The following is a 20,934-nucleotide window of genomic DNA, read 5'->3' as shown; positions in this document are numbered from 1 at the left end:
TGGAGCAGAAATGAGGCCATTTTGCCCATCGAGTCTGCTCCACCATTCAATCATGGCTGATAAGGTTCTCAACCCCATTCTCTTGCTTTATCCTTATAACTCTTGATCCCCTTGATACTCAAGAACTTATCTATCTCAGTCTTAAATATATTCAATGACCTGGCCTCCACAGCCTTCTGCAGCAATGAATATCATAGATTCACCACTCACTGGCTGAAGATGTTTCTCCTTATCTCTGTTCTAAAAAGGTCTTCCCTTAACTCTAAGGCCTAGTCTCTCCTACTAACGGAAACATCTGCCCAATTTCTACTCTGTCCACACAATTCAGTATTCTGTATTTTTCAATTAGATTCCCACTCATCCTTTTAAACCCCATCAAACGTTCCTCACATGTTAAGCTTTTCATTCTGGGACCATTCTTGTTAATCTCCTCTGAACACTCCCCAGGGCCAGTACATTCTTCCTGAGACATGGGGGGCCCAAAACTGTGCACAATGCTGAAAATGTTGCTTCACTAGAGCCCCATAGAGCTTCAGAGGTACATCCCTGCTTTATAATCGAATCCTTTCAAAATAAATATGATCATACCATTTGCCTTCCTAACTATTAATTCAACCTGCAAATTTACCTTAACAGAGTCCTGGACTAGAACTCCCAAGTCTCTTTGCACTTCAGACTTCTGAATATACTCCCTATTTAGAAACTAATCCATTCTTCTATTCTTGCTACTGAAGTGCATGACATTACATTTTCCCACATTGTACTCTATCTGTCACTTCCTTGCCCACTCTTCTAACCCATCCAAATCCTTCTGCCACCTCCCTGCCTCCTCAATGCTACCTGTCCCTCTACCAATCTTTTTATCATCTGCAAACAAAGCCAGAATGGCCTCAGTTCCTTCATCAAGATCATTAATGTATAAAGTGAAAAGTTGTGGTCCCAACATTTGTCACTAGCTGCCATCCTGAAAAAGACCCTTTTATCCCCACTCTGTACTTTCTACTGACAGCCAGTTTCTATCCATGCTAGCACCTTGCCTCTAACACCATTGGCCCTTATCTTACTCAGTAGCCTCCCGTGTGGCCTGTCAAAGGCCTTCTTGAAGTCAGGTAGATAACATCCATTGGTTCTCCTTGGTCTAACCTACTCAGTACTTCATCAAAGAGTTTTAGCAGATTTGTCAAGCACGACCTCCCCTTGATGAAACCATGCTGACTTTGCCCATTTTACTTGGACTACTTCCAAGTATTAATAAATCTTATCCTTCACAATGGATTCCATGATCTTACCCACAACTGAGCTTAGGCAATTGGTAATTTTCCATCTTTTGCTTTACTCCCTTTTTAACGTTACATCAGCATAATGTGTCACATTAGTGATTTTCCAGTCCCCTGGGACTCTCCCTGAAAGATCACCACTAATGCCTCTGCTATCTATTCAGCTATATCTTTTAGACCTCTGGGGTGTCATTCATCTGGTCCAGGTGATTTATCTGCCTTCAGGTTATTCAGTTTTCCATCACCACCTCCTTGCTGATGGCGACCATACTCAGCTCTGCCCCCTCACATTCTTGAATTTTTGGGATATTACTTGTGCCTTCCATTGTAAATGCTGACTCAAAATAATTGATCATTTCCTCAATCATTTCCTTGTTCTCCACTACTATCTCTCAATCATCATTTTCCAGTGGCCCAAAGTCCATTTTTGCCTATCTTTTACCCTTTATATTTCTGAACAAAATCTTACAGTCTTGTTTTATATTACTCGCTAGCTTACCCTCATAATTAATCTTGTCCCTCCTTCTTTTTATTTTTGCCCTCTGTTGGTCTATATAAGCTTCTTCATCCTCTGGTTTCCCATTGCTGTTCACCACATTATATGCTTTCTTCAGGATTTTACATTTTTGGTCAAGTTAACCTTTTTTTTAATCTCCAACCTACCTGTCCAACTTTTCCTCCTCAGACAATCCACCCATTTCAACTATCAGTCTAGTCAACCTTCTCTGATCTAGTCATGATTTGGAGATACTGGTGTTGGACTGGGGTGTACAAAGTTAAAAATCACACAATACCTGGTTGTAGTCCAAATCACCTGATGAAGGAGCAGCGCTCCAAAAGCTAATGCTTCCAATTAAACCTGTTGGATTATAATCTAGTGTTGTATGATTTTTAACTTTCTCTGATCTACTTTCAATGCTTTTATATCCTTCCTTCAATGCTCAACATGCAGTCGTTCTAATTCCCCATATAGTTGGGCCATAACCTTCATACCTTTGTTTTCAGTTCCCTTCACAATAACTTATAACATTCTATTAGCTTCCTTAATTACTTGCTGTATCTCCCTACTAATCTTTGGTAATTCATGCACAGGGACACTCAAATTATTCTGCTGCTGAGCTCTGCAATCTCTCATCATTTAGATGATATGCTTTTTCATTCTCCCAGCCAAAATAGACAACTTCCCATTTTTCCATAAAACTACATTCACCACATCTTTGCCCCCTCACTGAACTTATCAATATTTTTTTTAACTACTTATGTCCTCTTCACAACTTGCTGACTTACCTATCTTTAAGATTCCAGCAAATGTGGCAACTGTAACTTCTGTCCTTTCATCCATTTTGTACATAATTGAGTCAAAAAGTGTGGTTCCAGAAAAGCACAGCCAGTCAGGCAGATTCCAAGGGGCAGGAGAATCAATGTTTGGGCATAAGCCCTTAATCAGGAATGAGTTTTATGCCCGAAACATTGATTCTCCTGTTCCTTGGATGCTGCCTGACTGGTTGTGCTTTTCCAGCACCACCCTTTAGATTCTGATCTCTAGCACCTGTAGTCCTCATTTTCTCCTATTATATAATTGAGCCCCAGACACTAATCCTTTTGGCATACAACTTGTTGCAAATCGCCAACCATTTACTCCAACTACTGCTTTCTGTTAGCCAGGCAATCTTCTATCCATGCTAGCCTGCTTTCTCTTAACCATAAGCATGTATCTTCTACAATAACCTTTGATGTGAAACACTAACATGTACCTTCTGGCAATCTAAGTACAATATATCCACTAATTCCCCTTTATTCACCTTACAAGCAATCTCCTCAAAGAGGTCTAATAAATTCATCAAATATGAATTCATTTGACAAAATCATTTTGATTTCACCTGATTACATTGAATTTATACAAGGTCCCTGCTATACTTCAGAGTCATAAAGTCATATAATATGGAAAAGACCTTCCAGTTCAACTTATCCTGACTGACCAGGTATCCTAAGCTGAACTAGTCCCATTTACCTGCATTTGGCCCATATTCCTCAAAACCTTTCAAGTACAAATCCAAATGTCTTTTAAATGTTGTAATTATATCCACTTTTACCACTTCCTCAGGCAGCTCGTTCCATAAACACAACACCCTCTACGTGAAAAGGTTGCCCCCAAGATTCTTTTTCAATCTTTCCCTTCCAACCTTAAACTTACATCCTCTAGTTTTGGACTTGCCTACCTTTGGAAAATACCTAACCTATTCACATTACCTATGCTCATCACGATTTTATAAACCTCTATAAGGTTACTCCTCAGCCTACTGTGCTCCAGGGAAAAAAAATCCCAGCCTATCCAGCTTCTCCTTATAACTCAAACCCTTCACACATGACAACATCCTTGTAAATTTCATTTTGGATCATTTCTAGTTTAACAGCATTCTTCCTATAGCAGAGCAACCAGTTTTCTAAATACAGCCTCACCAGTCTTGTACAGCTGGAACATGACGACCCAACTCCAATACTCAATCCAAAAGAGAAATGCTGAAAAATCTCAGCAGGTCTGTCAGCATCTGTAAGGAGAGAAAGGAGCTCTCAGCTTTGACAAAGGGTCAGTTAGACTCAAAATGTCAGCTCTTTTCTCTCAGCTTTGACAGAGGGTCAGTTAAACTCAAAACATCGGCTCTTTTCTCTCCTTACAGATGCTGCCAGACCTGCTGAGATTTTCCAGCATTTCTCTTTCGGTTTCAGATTCCAGCATCCGCAGTAATTTGCTTTTCTCCAATACTCAATGCTCTGCCCACTGAAGGCAAGCATGCCAAATGCTTTCTTAACCCCCCTGTCTCCCTGGACCACCTCTTTCAAGGAACTATGAACTTGGTCCACTCTGTCCACCTGTTCAACAACACTCACCAAGGCCTCACCATTAACTGTATAAGTTCTGCCCAGATTTGCCTTACCAAAATCCAACATCTCACATTTATCTAAATTAAACTCCTTCTGCCACTTCTCAGTCCATTGGCTAATCTGATCAAAATCTCGTTGTATTCTTAGAAAACACTTTCCCTTTAATAGATGTTAATCTAAATTGTCTCTAGCTTCATGATTCCAGTCTCCCTCCCTTTTCAAATTAATAGGTTACATTTGCTACCTTTCAATCCAATGGGACTGTCCATAAAACAAGTGAGTTTTGGAAAATCAAAATCAATGCATCAATTGTCTCACAGGCTATTTCTTGAAAGGTTGTCAAATGAAGCCCATCAGGCTCCATGCACTCATCTACAGCTCCAACAATTTACTGAATGTCAGTCCTCCAGTGTTTCTGATCTTCCTGAGTTCTTCTTTCTCATCTATTTTATGATTTATGACAATCTGGGATATTGTACTCTCTACAGCAAAGACAGATATAACATAACCGTTCAATTCATCTGCCTTTTCCTTATTTACTGTCATTAATTCTCCATCTCACTTTCTATACAAACAACACTATATTTGTTAATTCTTTTCTTTAAATATTTAGAGCCACTCCTACTATCTGTTTTTATACTTATGGCTAGCTTTCCCATATCTTCTAATTTTCTCCTCTTGATTAATATTATGTTCTGTCTTTCTGTTTTTACATTCTATGCAATATTTGACTAGCCACCTGGCTTTGCACAATTATGTGCTTTTAATTCTGGTTTCTTACATTCTTTAACATTTCAAGTTAACCACAGTCACAGAAGCTATCTGACCTGCTAGTCAATATGTACCTTAAAATTTCCCACGATTATCACTATGCCTTCCTGAGATTTATGCGCCATCTACTGCATGGTTACTGTATGGGGGCTGGACATCATTCCCAATAATGACTTCTTGCCTTCAGCATTTGTCAAATTTACCTAACTGTTTCCATACCTTGGTTTTCTCATCTGAGATCATCCCCTCTATTATGCTAATACTGCAATAACATTTTCCTAGATTCCAGAAACACTGTCATAGAATCATAGTCATATAGCACAGAAACAGATCCTTTAGTCCAACCAGTCCATGCTGAATACTATCCCAAACTAAACAAGTCCCATCTACCACCTCCCGTCCCATATCCCTCCAAATGTTTCCTATTGACGTATTTGGGGTAGTATGGTGGCTCAGTGGTTAGCACTGCTGCCTCACAGCACCAGGGACCTGGGTTCAATTCCTATTTTGGGTGACTGTGTGAGGTTTGCACATTTCCCCAAGTCTGCATGATTTTTCTCTGGGTGTTCTAGTTTCCTTCCACAATCCAAAGATGGAGAAAGTGAGGACTGCAGATGCTGGAGATCAGAGCTGAAAATGTGTTGCTGGAAAAGCACTCAGGTCAGGTAGCATCCAAGGAACAGGAGAATCGACGTTTCGGGCATAAACCCTTCTTCAGGAATGAGGGGAGTGTGTCCAGCAGGCGAAAATAAAAGATAGGGAGGATGGACTTGGGGGAGGGGCGTTGGAGATGCGATAGGTGGAAGGAGGTCAAGGTGAGGGTGATAGGCCGGAGTCGCGTGGGGGCCGAGAGGTCAGGAAGAAGATTGCAGGTTAGGAAGGCGGTGCTGAGTTCAAGGGATTTGACTGAGACAAGGTGGGGGGAGGGGAAATGAGGAAACTGGAGAAATCTGAGTTCATCCCTTGTGGTTAGAGGGTTCCTAGGCGGAAGACGGGGTGTTCTTCCTCCAACCGTCGTGTTGTTATGGTCTGGCGATGGAGGAGTCCAAGGACCTGCATGTCCTTGGTGGAGTGGGAGGGGGAGTTGAAGTGTTGAGCCACTGGGTGGTTGGATTGGTTGGTCTGGGTGTTTCAAACTTGCGCCCACACCTCCTCCCTTACTTCTCTCCAAGGCCCCAAGGGATCCTTCCATATCCGCCACAAATTCACCTGCACCTCCACACACATCATTTATTGCATCCGCTGCACCCGATGTGGCCTCCTCTGTATTGGGGACTCAGGCCGCCTACTTGCAGAACGTTTCAGAGAACACCTCTGGGACACCCGGACCAACCTATCGCATCTCCAACGCCCCTCCCCCAAATCCCTTCTCCCTACCTTTTATCTTAACCTGCTGGACACACTTTCCTCATTCCTGAAGAAGGGCTTATGCCCGAAACGTTGATTCTCCTGTTCCTTGGATGCTACCTGACCTGCTGCGCTTTTCCAGCAACACATTTTCAGCTCACAATCCAAAGATGTGCAGGTTAGGTGATTTGGCCATGCTAAATCACCCATAATGTTAGGTACATTAGTCAGGGGCAAATATAGGGCAGGCAAATAGGTCTGGGTGAGTTACTCTTTGGAGGGTTGTTGTGTGGATGCGTTGGGTCAAAGAGCCTGTTTCCGTACTGTAGAGAATCAAATTTTTTTTAAAAGTTGCAAATGCTGTAATTGGGCCCACATCCACCATTCCCTCCAGAAAGCATTTGCCTCTCACATCTTTGTGAAATCATTCCTAAATGTCTTGTAGCCTTCAAGTTTCAGGTCCTAATCCAGGTCATCCTGTAGGCATATCCCTGTCATCGCTATCAGATTGTACGTATTCATTCAATTTGCACACTCTGATCATCTGTTTTGTTGTAAATGAGATTTCCATTCAGATAAAGAACCTTTAGTTTTATCCTTTCACTCTCTTTATAAATTCTAGTCTTCCTGCTGGTTGACTGTTAGCTTCTACGTTTTCCTGTCACAGTCTGTTTATCTTTATTAAAATATTTTCTTTTGGCCTTGACTTTATTTTTACTACATTTTTTAAAGTTTAACCTTACTTCCACTATTTAATTTAAAAATTTTCTCTGTTTTCCTAGTCATGTGGTTGGAAGTAATACTGACCTCAGCACAGTTCAGGTGGAAACTCTCCCATCTATACAGATCCTATTTTCATTTTATTGAGGCCAATGCCCCATGACCCAGAACCCGCTTCTCTCATACCAATCTTTGAGCCACATATGCTTCTCTCTGATTTAATTTGCGCAATGTCATTTTGCACATGATTCAGGTTATAATGGAGAGATTATTATCTTTGAAGTTCTGCTTTCTCATTTGATATCTAGTTCCCCAAACTGACTACTTACTGTATATTGTGCTACTTCCTTTGTTATGCCTATATTGGTACCTACATGGAGTACAATAGTTGGGTTTCTTCTCTCCCCCTTCAAGTTCTACTCTAGTCCAGCACAGATTTCTCATATCTTGGCACTGGACAGGCAATGTAGCCTTCTGTCCTCACAAGCACATAACAGGGTGTTTGACACAAAATATCAAATGATACGTTGAGCCAAATAGTTAATTGTAATCAGGTGAACAGATTTTCCTTCTGCTTATAAAATAATCATGTTTCATATCAAAAAAGGAAAAAGCTTTCTAGCATTGGAGATTGTCGTATGTTTAAATGTAATGAATAATTATAGCATTGTTATTATTCTTTCAGTAGACAACATAAGACTTTTATGACATTTCAAGGATGATGTGACTACTGATAACAATGCGTAGATTTAACAGCCAGGCCTTTTAAACTGCCAAATAAAACCGTTGGTTATCATTGGCACAATAAACCTGCATCTCAGAATTCAGTAAAGGGATACCTTCATTTTCAGCCCTTTTCAATGTCACTGATTGATGTTGTAAATCTTATTGCTTTTACCACAGCCAAGTTTTAGTTCTGAGACAGAGACAGCTTAGGCACTCAATCTTATGAAGGAACAGGCTGTCTTCTATATTTGAAAAAGATGAAATTCAGAATGTTGTCCAAAAAATGATACATTTAATTCTAGGCGTCAATCATCTGAGTAAGTATTTGGAAATAAGGCTAACAGATTAGGAAGTAAACTTTTTCATCTATATCATTGAGTGATCAAAGATTGCTACAACTAAACGTTATTCATCATGAAAATTAAATATAGTTTTAAAGTATTACTTAAATATACTGAATAAAATCATTGCAGAAAGAACTATTTCTTGAGGTATGTTTTTCAGAAGTAGATGACATCTGCCAGTGCAAATGTTATCATTCAATGTTACAAATTTATTACATGCATTATAAATTTATTAAATGCAGTATTTACATTACTGGAAATATTTGCCTCCATTTTTGACTTCTACAGAGTGGAGCATTAACTTCACTGTAAACTCTTTTCAAAAATCATTCATGGGTTTCTAGCATCACTGGCAGGGCCATCTTTTATTGCTGGGCAGTAATTGTCCTTGAGAAGGAGCTGCTGACCTGCCTTTTTGCAATACTGCAGTCCACTTGGTGTAGACATATCTGCAATGCCGTTAGGAAGGGATATCCAGGATTTTGTTCCAACAACAGTGGAAGTAGTGATCTATTTCCAAGTGTGTGATTTGGAGGGGATTTTGTACGTGGTGGTATTTGCATGTATTTGCTTCCCTTGTCCTTCTACATGATAGCATTCATGTATTCGAAATGTGTTGTCTAAGGAGCATTTGTGAATTTCTACACTGCACCTTGCAAATGCTATCCAGTGCTTTGAATGAGCATCCATGGTGGAGGGAGTGAATGTGGTGATGTGATGTCAGTTAAGTGGGCCACTTAGTCTTTGGTTGTGTTGAGCTCCTTGACTGTTGCTGGAACTGCATTTCATCATGCTCCTAACTTCTGGAGTGTGGACAGCTCATAGAGTCATAGAGATGTACAGCATGGAAACAGACCCTTCAGTCCATCTCATCCATGCCGACCAGACACCCCAAGCTAATCTAATCCCATGTGCCAGCACCTGGCCCATATCCCTCTAAACCTTTCCTGTTCATACACCTATCCAGATGCCTTTTAAATAATGCAATCGTACCAGCCTTTGCCCATTTCCTCTGGCAGCTCATTCCATAAATACACCATCCTCTGCGTAAAAAATTTGACCTTTAGGTCCCTTTTTATATGTTTCCCCTCTCACCCTAAATCGATGCCCTGTAGTTCTGGACTCCCCCACCCCAGAGAAAAGACCTTGTCTATTTATCCTATCCATGCCCCTCATGATTTTATAAACCTCTGAGGTCACCCCTCAGCCTTCGACACTCCAGGGAAAACAATGCCAACCTATTTAACCTCTCCTTATAGCTCAAATTCTCCAACCCTGACAACATCCTTGCAAATCTTTTCTAAACCCTTTCAGGTTTCACAACATCCTTCCGATAGGAAGGAGACCAGAATTGCATGCAATATTCCAACCAATGTCCAGTATAGTTACAACATGACCTCCAAACTCCTATATTCAATGTCCTGACCAATAAAGGAAAGCATACCAAATGCCTTCTTCACTATCCTATCTATCTGTGACTTTCAAGGAGCAATGAACCTGCACTCCAAGGTCTTTTTGCACTCCCTAGAACCTTACCATTACATGTGTAAGTCCTACGAAGATTTGCTTTCTCAAAATGCAGCATCTCACATTATCTAAATTAAACTTCATCTGCCACTCCTTAGCACATTGGCTCATTTAATCAAGATCCCATTGTAATCTGAGGTAACCCTCTTCACTATCCACTGCACCTTCAATTTTGGTGTCATCTGCAAACTTATTAACTATACCTCCTTTGATCACATCCAAATCATTTGCACTGAGTGTTTTGAGGAAAGCTAAAGAAGTATGGGTTGCAGCTCATAGTTATTTGAACATACATTCTTTGAGCGAGTTGTGCTGCTCATATACGAGTTATAGTTGAGCCATGTTTAAGTTGTTATGTGCAAAATTTGAACATCCTATGGCCAAAAGAATGGTGATTTTAAAAGGAGAGATCCACTGCTGGTAACAGGAGAAACAAGTCTGTTTGCATTGGAGAACTCAAAGTTAACATACTACAACTTGTTACTGATGGAAATATGTTCTATAACTTAGACTAAAAGCCTTAGGTACAACAACTTGCATTCATATGGAGCCTTTAGCATTGTTCCAAACTGTTTCATAGGAGCTTTAACAAAATTTTACTCTGAGCCACATGAGCAGATACCAGGAGTTGACCAAACATTTGATCAAAAAGATAGGATTTAAGAAGTGTCTTTAACGGAGACAGAGGAATGGGAAGGTTTATGGAAAGAATTCCAGTGTGGAGAGGTTAGGCAGTCAAAGGCACGGTGGCCATTGGTGGTGTGATTCAGATCAAGGTAGAGCAAAAGCCAGAAGCAACGAAGTGCAGAGACCTCAGAGTTATATGAACACGGGAGACTCCACGCGTAAGGGCATAGCCACAGAGAGATTTGAAAACCTAATGGATGAGCAGGACTTCACATGAGTTCAGATGTGGCAGCAAAGTTTGCAGCAAACATTCACAAACCTCAAGTGATCTAAAGCACTGGACAATTACTCTTCCACATAGAATAAGGGCATGTACCTTCTAAACACATGATCTCTATCACCCAGAAAAACTGGGTCAGCTGGTGCGTTGCAATGCCAACTGCACATTCCCTTCCTAACCCCTGGCTTTGAACAATATTGCCATTCCTTTACGGCTGTTGGTCAAGAATCCTTAATAATCCTTTAAAGACCCTTCCTAACAGTAGTGCCTAGCAGAGGAGTAGCCATGGTGTTAATAATTGGAGCTATGCCAGGATTTTGAACAGATACCTCACCACCCGCCAAGTGCAACCAATCAGGAGAAAGTTGCTCTTGAGCATGAGAGAAACAAAATTTGATTTGAGTTGCTCCAGTCAGGGATTCTGTGAGTATGATGTCCCTTTAATCACAGTTTGCCTCCCTGCAATGTTCACTGCTGGAAACTTCACTCCTGCCTCACTGAACAACTGGGAAGGCATGTCACTGTAGTGAGAAAACCCACTGGGATTATCGTCAGCTGGATCTGGATCTTTGGGGAAGTTGAACATGGAATTGAGGCTCTGCGATATCTGTCAGGTGGCATCAAGGATGGGGAGAAGGAAGACGCCATAAGGGATCGGCAGGAGTGAAATATGAAGGGTTCAAGTGGTAGAAGTGGAAAGAAGTTTCTAGAATTTGGATGGAAAGGAAGACGCTATAGTACATTGGGATCAGAAAGAAGTAAGCTCCAAGAGGGTGTGGAAGCAAGAGGTTGAGGTAAGGAAGGAGGACGTTGAGGGTGGGGGTGGAAACATGTGAATGGAAAGAATGGGCTTTAATGGGATGGAAAGGAGGAGGCAGTAAAGGGTTGCAAAAAGCAGCAGGTAGATGGCAAAGAAAGATGCTGTACAGTTGCAGTGAAGAAGGATGTTGCAAAATTGGGAGAAAAGGAAGGCTGAACATGGGGCAGACGAAGTGGGCTGCAAGTTGGAGTCAAAGAAGAAGGAGACTCCTAAGAAAAAAAGGACAGTTTTAACCCTGCCAACAGTGTGATACTTAACGACCTGGGAACGAAGCAAACTTGAATTCCCTGAGGTAATAAATTTTCACAAAATGCAAAGGGAATTTCTAGTTTAAGTTTCATAAGGGTAGCAAATGCTATGTGCAGATCAAATATAGTGGTTAATATTGTAATGGATACTGTTATTGTAATGAATAGGGCTTTAACTTCTTGGGAAAAGGAAAATGTCTCAGTTTTCTGTATATCTGATGGAAATGGCTTAACTGAGTCTACAGGAGGTGTGTTTATGGTGACGGCTTTTTTTTCTTTAGAAGTGTCAATCAGTTATGTTGAAATAAATTTTTATTGCTAAATTATGCCTATTATTTTGTGCTAATTTAAATATTGTGATAACTAGGAAATTAATGTTTTCCTGTGTATTGTGGCAATACATTTAATGTATTGTTGATAATTGGCAATATTGATACATTCTTCTAACCCTGCTTCTGTGTGAGTCCAAATACATATCGATCAACTCAGATACTGCAGGTTTTGACATGGTATGGCTGTACCCCCTAATAAATCAGTGACAATGAAGCAAGTGTCCCTCATAATCAACTAAGCAGTCACTGAGCACTGCAAGGTAATGTTCAAGAACATCTCGAGAAGACCCCTCAGAAAATATTTTGACACAGGGCCAGTTCCAAAGAAGTGGTGCTGATTGCATAATGCAAATGGCCAAATGGTGAGCAATTGTCTGACAAAGCCTTGATTATAAAGTGTATCACACTAAAATTTGAGCTTTGAATAGGCATATAAACAGATACAAAAATGAGAAAGATTTGCTCATTGTTATAAAACAGTTTGATGTCATTGTGACAATGCCTTTCAATTTTGGGCACTGGAGCGGTGAGCAAGGGTTTTTTAAAGGATTCAGATGAGATTGAAGATGGGCATTAAAATAGGACAAAAATATTTTAAAATAATTTTTATTGTGGGGCTAGCAGAGGCAGAGAAACTTGGACTGGCTTCAGAGATTAAGGATTATAGAGAAGCTAAAGTCGCTCTTCTAAAAGCTGAGAAACTTGTGGAGATTGTTAGAGGTGCACAAACTGATAAAATGTTTCAATAGAATCAGCAAAAACTGTTTTCAGTAAATGAAGGATTGAAAATCAGATGACTCAGATTTCACTTCATTTACATGAATGGGGAGAAGAACATGAGGAAAATATTTTACATAAATAGTAATTAGGATTTGGAATGCACCCTCTACCTGATAATGTTCAAAAGGGAGTTGGATAAATACTTGGACAGAAAAAGGGGAAAGAATAGTGTTGGTTTGGTAGGAGGATGGCAGGGATAGTGCAGACTGAGTTCCTTTCAAAAGAATCAGCAGGGATTTCAGTTTTAATGACCTGAATGGTCTTCTTCTGTGCTGAAGTATAACATTTTACCAGGTCAAAATACACTGTAAGTGCATGCAAGAGAAACTGCCAAAGGTTAAAAGAGGGTAAGAAAGAGTTGGTCAAGGACCTGGAAACAGGACAATCACCAGCACCTAGACATTCTCTCTTGCCCTGTTTACGAACACCTAGAGAACATGGACTACAGCTTCTTAAAAGGGGTATTCACCATCACTTTCTCAAAGACAAGCTAATCTAACCAGTGACAACCATATCCCTTGAATAAATATATTCACTGAAATAACTGCACAGAGGCTAGTATCCTGTCACAAAGTCACCCTTTATTTACATGTGCACAGTACCTTGGCTGTGGCCAGCCAACTCGGAGTCAGTCCCTGCAGACAGAAGATTCTGCATCCTCTGTTTATAATGGTCAGCCAAGGCTCCTTGATTTGCCCAGGTTCACAACCTAAATCAAAGATCTCACTGTCAATAAGGTCCACCTGGTTCCAATCACTACATAAACAAAATTGAAACAAATCTACTGTGAAACAATCCATGTGCAATGACTTTATTTTCAAAAGTAAACAGGAGTACCTTTTAGGGATCAAAGTAAAAGATGAAAGTGTAGTTATTGACAGAAGCAATCAAATGCTTATTTGGAATGAATTTGATACATTCTTTAACTTGTGGTTGAATTGGAAATTAAGTCAGAATTGCTTACAAAATTCAGGAGGCCTCAGCTTTTTTTTAATATTTGGGCCTTATTTAAAACCCACAGACCAGCTGCAGAGCTAAAATCTGTGTGCGAAAATGAGATCTTGTAAGTGAACAGCTACAAGTTTTTTTTGAACATGACTATATGCAGATGATGCTAACAGCTGACAGCTTATTCAGAGCCCTAAACCACCCAGGCTCCAGATGCATGTGACTTGACTTCACTATGATACAGCTTTTGCATATGCTCAGTAATTATACCCATTTTACTATATTCTACAGCATATGCACCCTTTCCCTGTTACATAAGTAGTTATGGGATTAATGGCTCCCATTCTCAGCAATATTAGAGTCAGAGTTTAGGAAAGGTTGGGTAAGCTGCTGGTCATCATTGGGGTGGGGGTTTTGTGGGGTGCAGCGGCACACTGGTTTGTAGCTTGTCAAAGTGTTTTGTGGCCCCAGTCCAAGTTTCTCTGCCTCTGCTAGCCCCACAATAAAAATCATTTTAAAATATTTTTGTCCTATTTTAATGCCCATGTTCAATTGCTGCCAGTGAGGCCAATTAATACAGATTTATAAAGCATGCACTGCTCATTTGAACCGAAACCTGTAGTCAGGTCATACAAATGGCATGGGACCTCAATTTGTATATGTAAGGGATCTCCTTCACAGACCAGAATGTAGGATTCTCACTCCGTTTACAGGCCCACCTGGAAACTACATAACACAGGTTTTTGGTATTGTAATATTAATTATAGATATATATCATTAAGGGAATGTATCTTAAACTACTGTGAATCATTACATAGCTCAACAGGATGTGATTTATTCATCTAATGATTTGGAATCATCTTACAAGCAGCAGGAGTTGAGATAATGTGTACTGCACCTGCTTTCCTACTTGACTCTATCTCTACATCTATATCTGGTTCTATCTCTGTATGTTCTGTTCTTTAAGTGACGAGTGTGCACTCTTGTTTCACCAATCCTGTTGTCTGGTTATTGTGTTTACACCAAAGAAAAGAAGAATTTAACTTTGGGTATCAGAGAGGGAGCTATGATGCTTATTCCACAATTGAAGTTTTCAACTATTCATATATCAATGGAGAAAAATGATGTCCAGTAGATGAAATAGCCCCAAATCCCACTAAGCAGAATGTTTATTGAACATTTCCTCACATGTTTGGACTGTTCAGTTGAGTCCATAGATATGTAGATTTTACCTCCTCTTTTGAATGGGATGTGGGCATTACTGGCAAGGGCAAACTTATTGGCAATCAAACAATCTCATCTGTTCAATTCTTTCAGCTGACATCTTGTGTTCTATTGTGCCTCTAATGTCCACCCCTGGTGTTATTAGTTCCCTGATACCATCTCATAGAATGTGCATTACCACTGCCTGATGTTTTCAACTTTGATGTCTTTTTATAATTTTGCTCAAACGTCCTCTTACATCTTGTATTCTCTGTCTCTGTTTGATTGTGAGCCAGACTTTATTTCAGAACGTAAATGAGAAAACTGGGCTTAGGTTTAATTGTCAATTGTGTCATTGAGATAGAAACTTAGAGATGGATGACAGAGGTCTTGGGTGACTTCATTTCTTTTTTACCTTTCACTCTCTAGAATGTATTCATTTGTTGACAGTGCTGCTGGAATCAAAAACTTCTTATGTCATAACTCATCGTTTTGTCTCGAATGCTTTGATTCTCCATCAAAAATGATGCAACATCAACAATCTGAAAAGAAATTCTGGATAACTATTCTCAGCTTGAAAGAAGAAGAAGGCTTATTACATTAGAAGAGATTTCAATTTGTTGATTACAATTTCAGTGCAGTGGGCTTGAGAGTTACTCACTTGCTCCTTCCCTGAAACATGAACACAGAATAACACATGATATATTTTATCATCAGGTACGTGTATTCCTTCATTGTTCAAATGGGCATGACCATTCTAACTAAAAGAACAATTAAAATCTGATGTACATTTTATCAGATATCGACCAGGTTATAGCCTACTGGAAATGTTCTTTCCGGATTAAACAGACTGCTCTAGTTAATAATGTGATGATTTTGATACTCTGATTTTCATGGGTCATCACAAAAATCAAATGGCAAAAGTGAGGACTGCAGATGCTGGAAATCAGAATCTAGATTAGAGTGGTGCTGGAAAGGCACAACCGGTCAGGCAGCATCCGAGGAGCAGGAAAATCGACGTTTCGGGCAAAAGCCCTCCATCAGGACAACCTTGTTAACACCCAGTACCTCCTGATACACCAGACATGTTAAATTGAAGATTTTTTTGACAGTATATGCCTTTTTTTTAGACAGTTATGAAGTAGTACTTTGAATTTAAAATCTACTATGAATGTGACACTGTTCATAGCGTACATATTATTATTAAATTTATTTTGAAAGCTGATATTAATTAAATCAAGCATGCCTTACAAGGCTTGTAATCCAATTGATGTTAGTTTGGCATTGGGTTGAGGATTTAGTCTCACTGGTTGAGATGTGGATGTTAATAGGTGCCTCTTTGTGATTTTCCACTGCTGGGGAGACTCAGCAAAATATTTGGAGAGAAATAGAAAAACATAATGGACCAGTAAACAAAAGCTGTTCAGACAGTATAAATGATTTTTTTTTATCTACTTATTAATCTTTTCCACCACCTTCACTTACTTCATTCCTGGCAAAGTTTATTGCTTCTTTGAAGCAAGTCAATTGGTCTTTGTTGCCTTCATTGCTCAAGAGTCTATTTTTTAAAAGTAAGACCACTTATCAATTGACCATTTACAGAATGATACAGTGCAGAATTGAGTAATTCAGTCCATCATGTCTATAAAGCTATTAAATGCCAGCATAATGAGTTCCACTCATCACTCATCCAAAATAACCCAAATCTGATCGTTGTTTCAATTGATATCTGTGTCTTTATTGTGCAGCAAGATCATAGGGTTGATATCAAGAGTCAGAACTCTAACTGATTTTCCTTTCACTACTTGAGAAAGAAGCACTAATGTTCATTGCAACAACTGGCTGAGCGCAACTGCCTGGGGAGAACTTTAGTTTAGCTTCATACTCATTTATCATATGGACATTTTCTCTCTGTTTATTGTAAGGAGCTTATGTGAAATTAATGGCAAACTCACAAATGAGTTTCATTTGGTCTGAGTTCATAGGATAATATGTAGAATGGATTTGATGCCTGAGTTTTTTAAAAAATTCATTTATGAGATGTAAGCATCAGTGGTAAGAACATTATTTGATACACACTTCTAATTCTCTTTGAAGTGAATAGCTGACCAGACAAATTCAGAGGGCAAATAAGGTTCATCACTTTGCTATGTGCTTGATTATATATAGGTCTCAGTTAAGGATGGTAGATCAGAGAATCCCTACAGTATGGAAACAGGCCCAACAAGCCCAGACTAACCCTCCAAAGAGTATCCCATCCAAACCTTACTACTCTACATTACCCCTGACTAATGCACATAACCTCCACATCCCTGAACACAATGGGCAATTTAGCATGGCCAATTCATCTAACCTGCACATCTTTGGATTGTGGGAGGAAACCAGCGCACCTGGAGAAAACCCATGTGCAATGAGAAATGTGCAAACTCCACACAGACAGTCACCCGAGGGTGACCGAGGGTGAAATCGAACCTGGGCCCCTATCACTATGAGACAGTGCTAACCACTGAGCCACTGTACGCGTCTTTCATACAGGATAATCATGAACAAATGCTTTTTCTTTTATAACAATTGAGGATAAGAGGTATAAGATAATAAGTTGCAAATGACACCAAAATTGGAGGTATAGTGGACGGTGAAGAAGGGTACCTCAGATTACAACGTGATCTTGATTTGATGGGCCAATGGGCTGAGAAGTGGCAGATGGAGTTTAATTTAGATAAATGTGAGATGCTGCATTTTGGGAAAGCAAATCTTAGCAGGACTTATATGCTTAATGGTAAGGTTCTAGGGAGTGTTGCTGAACAAAGACACCTTGGAGTGCAGGGTCATAGCTCCTTGAAAGTGGAGATAGGATAGTGAAGAAGGTGTTTGGTATGCTTTCTTTTATTGGTCAGAGTATTGAGTACAGGAGTTGGAAGTTCATGTTGCAGCTGTACTGGACATTGGTTAGGCCACTGTTGGAATATTGCAAGCAATTCTTGTCTCCTACCTATCGAAAGGATGTTTGAAATTTGAAAGGGATCAGAAAAGATTTACATGGATGTGGAGGCTGAGGGGTGAACTTATAGAAGTCTATAAAATCATGAGGGGCATGGATAGGATAAATAGACAAAGGTTCTTCCCTGGGGTGGGGCACAGGCTTAGGGTGTGAAGGGAAAGATATGAAAGAGACCTAAGGGGCAACTTTTTCATGCAGAAGATGGTATGTGTTTGGAATGAGCTTCAAGAGGTAGTGGTGGTCTAGTATGATTGCAACATTTAAAAGGCATCTGGATGGGTCAATGAATAGGAGGGGTTTGAAGGGCTACGGCCCAGGTGCTGGCAGGTGGGACTAGATTGCGTTGGGATATCTGCTCGGCGTGGATGGAGTTGGACCGAAGGGTCTCTTTCCGTGCTATACATCTTTATGATTCTATGACAGTTCCATGGTTAACAGAATTGTGGCTAATTATAGAATTACAAATTTAAAAAACCCTTCAAATCTTTTTTGTTGGGATTTGAAACTGTATATTCGCAGCTTTATCCTACTCGCTGAATTACTCATGCACTAACACCACTACTCTGCTCCGATTTCCCCAGACCCCAGTTACATTTTTTGAAAGAGGATAATGATGGTGGATAGGGATGTGTCAATGGCTACTCTCCATCTTTGGGTCAACGCTTCATGCTCTTGATGTCGAGCTTAAACAGCAATTAGAAGTGTGTACTCTGAGGAGCACAGTCATTATATTGTAACTTTGCATGAGTTGGGAGTTGGTGATCAGAGGGAGGGCTTCCTATATCATTAAGATATTTTAACTGGAGTTCAGGACCCAGAATAGGAGGTGCCACCACCTATTTTCAACAGAATAGGAAAGTGAGTGGGATGCATAGGCATGAATCACCAGCCTGTTTGTTCATTTAAAGTAACAGTTGGGGCAGGTGCCTCCGGCTGTTGTCCTAAGGCACCTTATCCAACAGTGTAGGCAATATGATCTAAACAAATAGAGAGCAGGTTAAGATGTGTGTTAGCTGTCAGGACCATCTTTTCCATTCTACTAGACACGTTTTCTGAATGTCTGGTGGTATTTTTGGCTCTGAACCATATTCTCCAGGTTCCCTGCCTAACATCTATGCTAATTGACAGCCTGATTGATGGGGAGGCTTGACAGGCAGACTGACTGACTGGCTGAAAAGTGAACTGAAAGGAGTGACTGGCTGGATGGCTGACAATTTGGCAAACTGAAAGCCTGATTGACAGGCTGTCAGGTTGACTGAAAGGCTAACTCTCTGTGGAGATCCTTTGGGACAAGATTCCATTAAGCAAAGATCTTGGTGAGAATAGCATAATGAGATTGTGGTCAGGGATCTAAGGTTCAGTGGAAGAGATTGTTATTGGCGGAAGAATGCTGGTGGGGAGATATAATTTTGGGCATCGATTGTGGTCAGTGGGATGTCATGGTGAGGAGTAAATTTAATGTGGTTGAGCAATGTGCAGAAAACTACGCTATCACCTCTTACGTTGACAGACAAATCGAACTGAAGATATTCATTATACATAACTGGTACGTTTCACTTAATAAATATGAAGATAATCAAATCTTAACATGTTTGAAGAATCAAGAATGTCTTTTGCTGGTAATAATTTGGTAAGACAAATAGACACAAGTGTTTGGGGGTTAAATCATGGTCAGGCAGCCATCATTTATACCCAGTACACATTTTTGGCATGACACCACGGTCTCATTCAACATTAAATGTTTTTGAAAATAGAGACAGACTTGAATGAGAAACTGAATAATGACTGGGCACCAAGAAAATCATGAATCACATTTAATTGGATTTAGTCCAGCTTTGGAACTTTACCTGAAGAATGAGGAGAAAATATATTCCTTGAGAGGTTGGAAGCTACAACATGGAATCAGGACATTTGGCATGACAACCCATTGTTTTCCCTCCAGCTATCTACTGTAATCGTTTATCAGAGCTCAAAGAACAGTGAATATTTTATATTGCCAAGAAAATTACAACCCATTCTAAAACTCCTGGCACTAATATACAGTTAGAGAGAACCATATATGTTGATTATAAATTATGCTACATTCACTTTTCCCTGGAATACATTCTGAGAAGATTTGATGTTTACTTCGGGTGAAATAAATAGCAGTGACGGGTGCAAATAACAGGGTAATTTATATTTGTAATAAAAGTTGTAAAATGTTCCAAGATAGTGAAAGCCATTTATGATGGAACATAACACTGATTTATGATGTTCGATGCATAAATCATATTCAATAGAACATAAGAGCATTGAAACTTTGCTTTCTAGTCAGAATGGTAAAGCTACAGTCAGGTTGATAGTAATTACTTACAATAGCCTGGATCTTTCTCGGTGTGGCAATCATTATTGGACTTGCATACTGCTCAAACTTTTCTTCAAGTTAATATATTCCCCTGGAAAAGCACAGCAGGTCAGGCAGCATCCAAGGAGAAGGAGAATCGACGTTTCGGGCATAAGCCCTTCTTCAGGAATGAGGAGGGCGTGCCAAGCAGGCTAAGATAAAAGGTAGGGGGGAGGGACTTGGGGGAGGGGCATTGGGAATGCGATAGGTGGAAGGAGGTTAAGGTGAGGGTGATAGGCCAGAGATGGGGTGGGAGCGGAGAGGTCGGGAAGAAGATTGCAGGTCAAGAAGGCCGTGCTGAGTCCAAGGGTTGGGACTGAAATAAGGTGGGGGCGGAGAAATGAGGAAGCTGGAGAAATCTGCATTCATCCCTTGTGGTTGGAGGGTTCCTAGGCGGAAGGTGAGGCGCTCTTCCTCCAGGCGTCGTGTTGCCATGGTCTGGCAATGGAGGAAGCCAAGGACCTGCATGTCCTTGGCAGAGTGGGACGGAGAGTTAAAGTGTTCAGCCACAGGGTGGTTGGGTTGGTTGGTCCGGGTGTCCCAGAGGTGTTCTCTGAAACGTTCTACAAGTAGGCGGCCTGTCTCCCCAATGCAGAGGAGGCCACATCGGGTGCAGCGGATGCAGTAAATGAGTGTGTGGAGGTGCAGGTGAATTTGTGGTGAATATGGAAGGATCCATTGGGGCCTTGGAGGGAAGTGAGGGGTGGGGGGGGGGGT

Source organism: Hemiscyllium ocellatum, chromosome 2 (genome assembly GCF_020745735.1).
Source record: "Hemiscyllium ocellatum isolate sHemOce1 chromosome 2, sHemOce1.pat.X.cur, whole genome shotgun sequence".
In the NCBI taxonomy this organism is placed as follows: Eukaryota; Metazoa; Chordata; class Chondrichthyes; order Orectolobiformes; family Hemiscylliidae; genus Hemiscyllium; species Hemiscyllium ocellatum.
The sequence above is the reverse complement of the archived record's forward strand: the minus strand, read 5'-3'. Positions refer to the sequence as shown.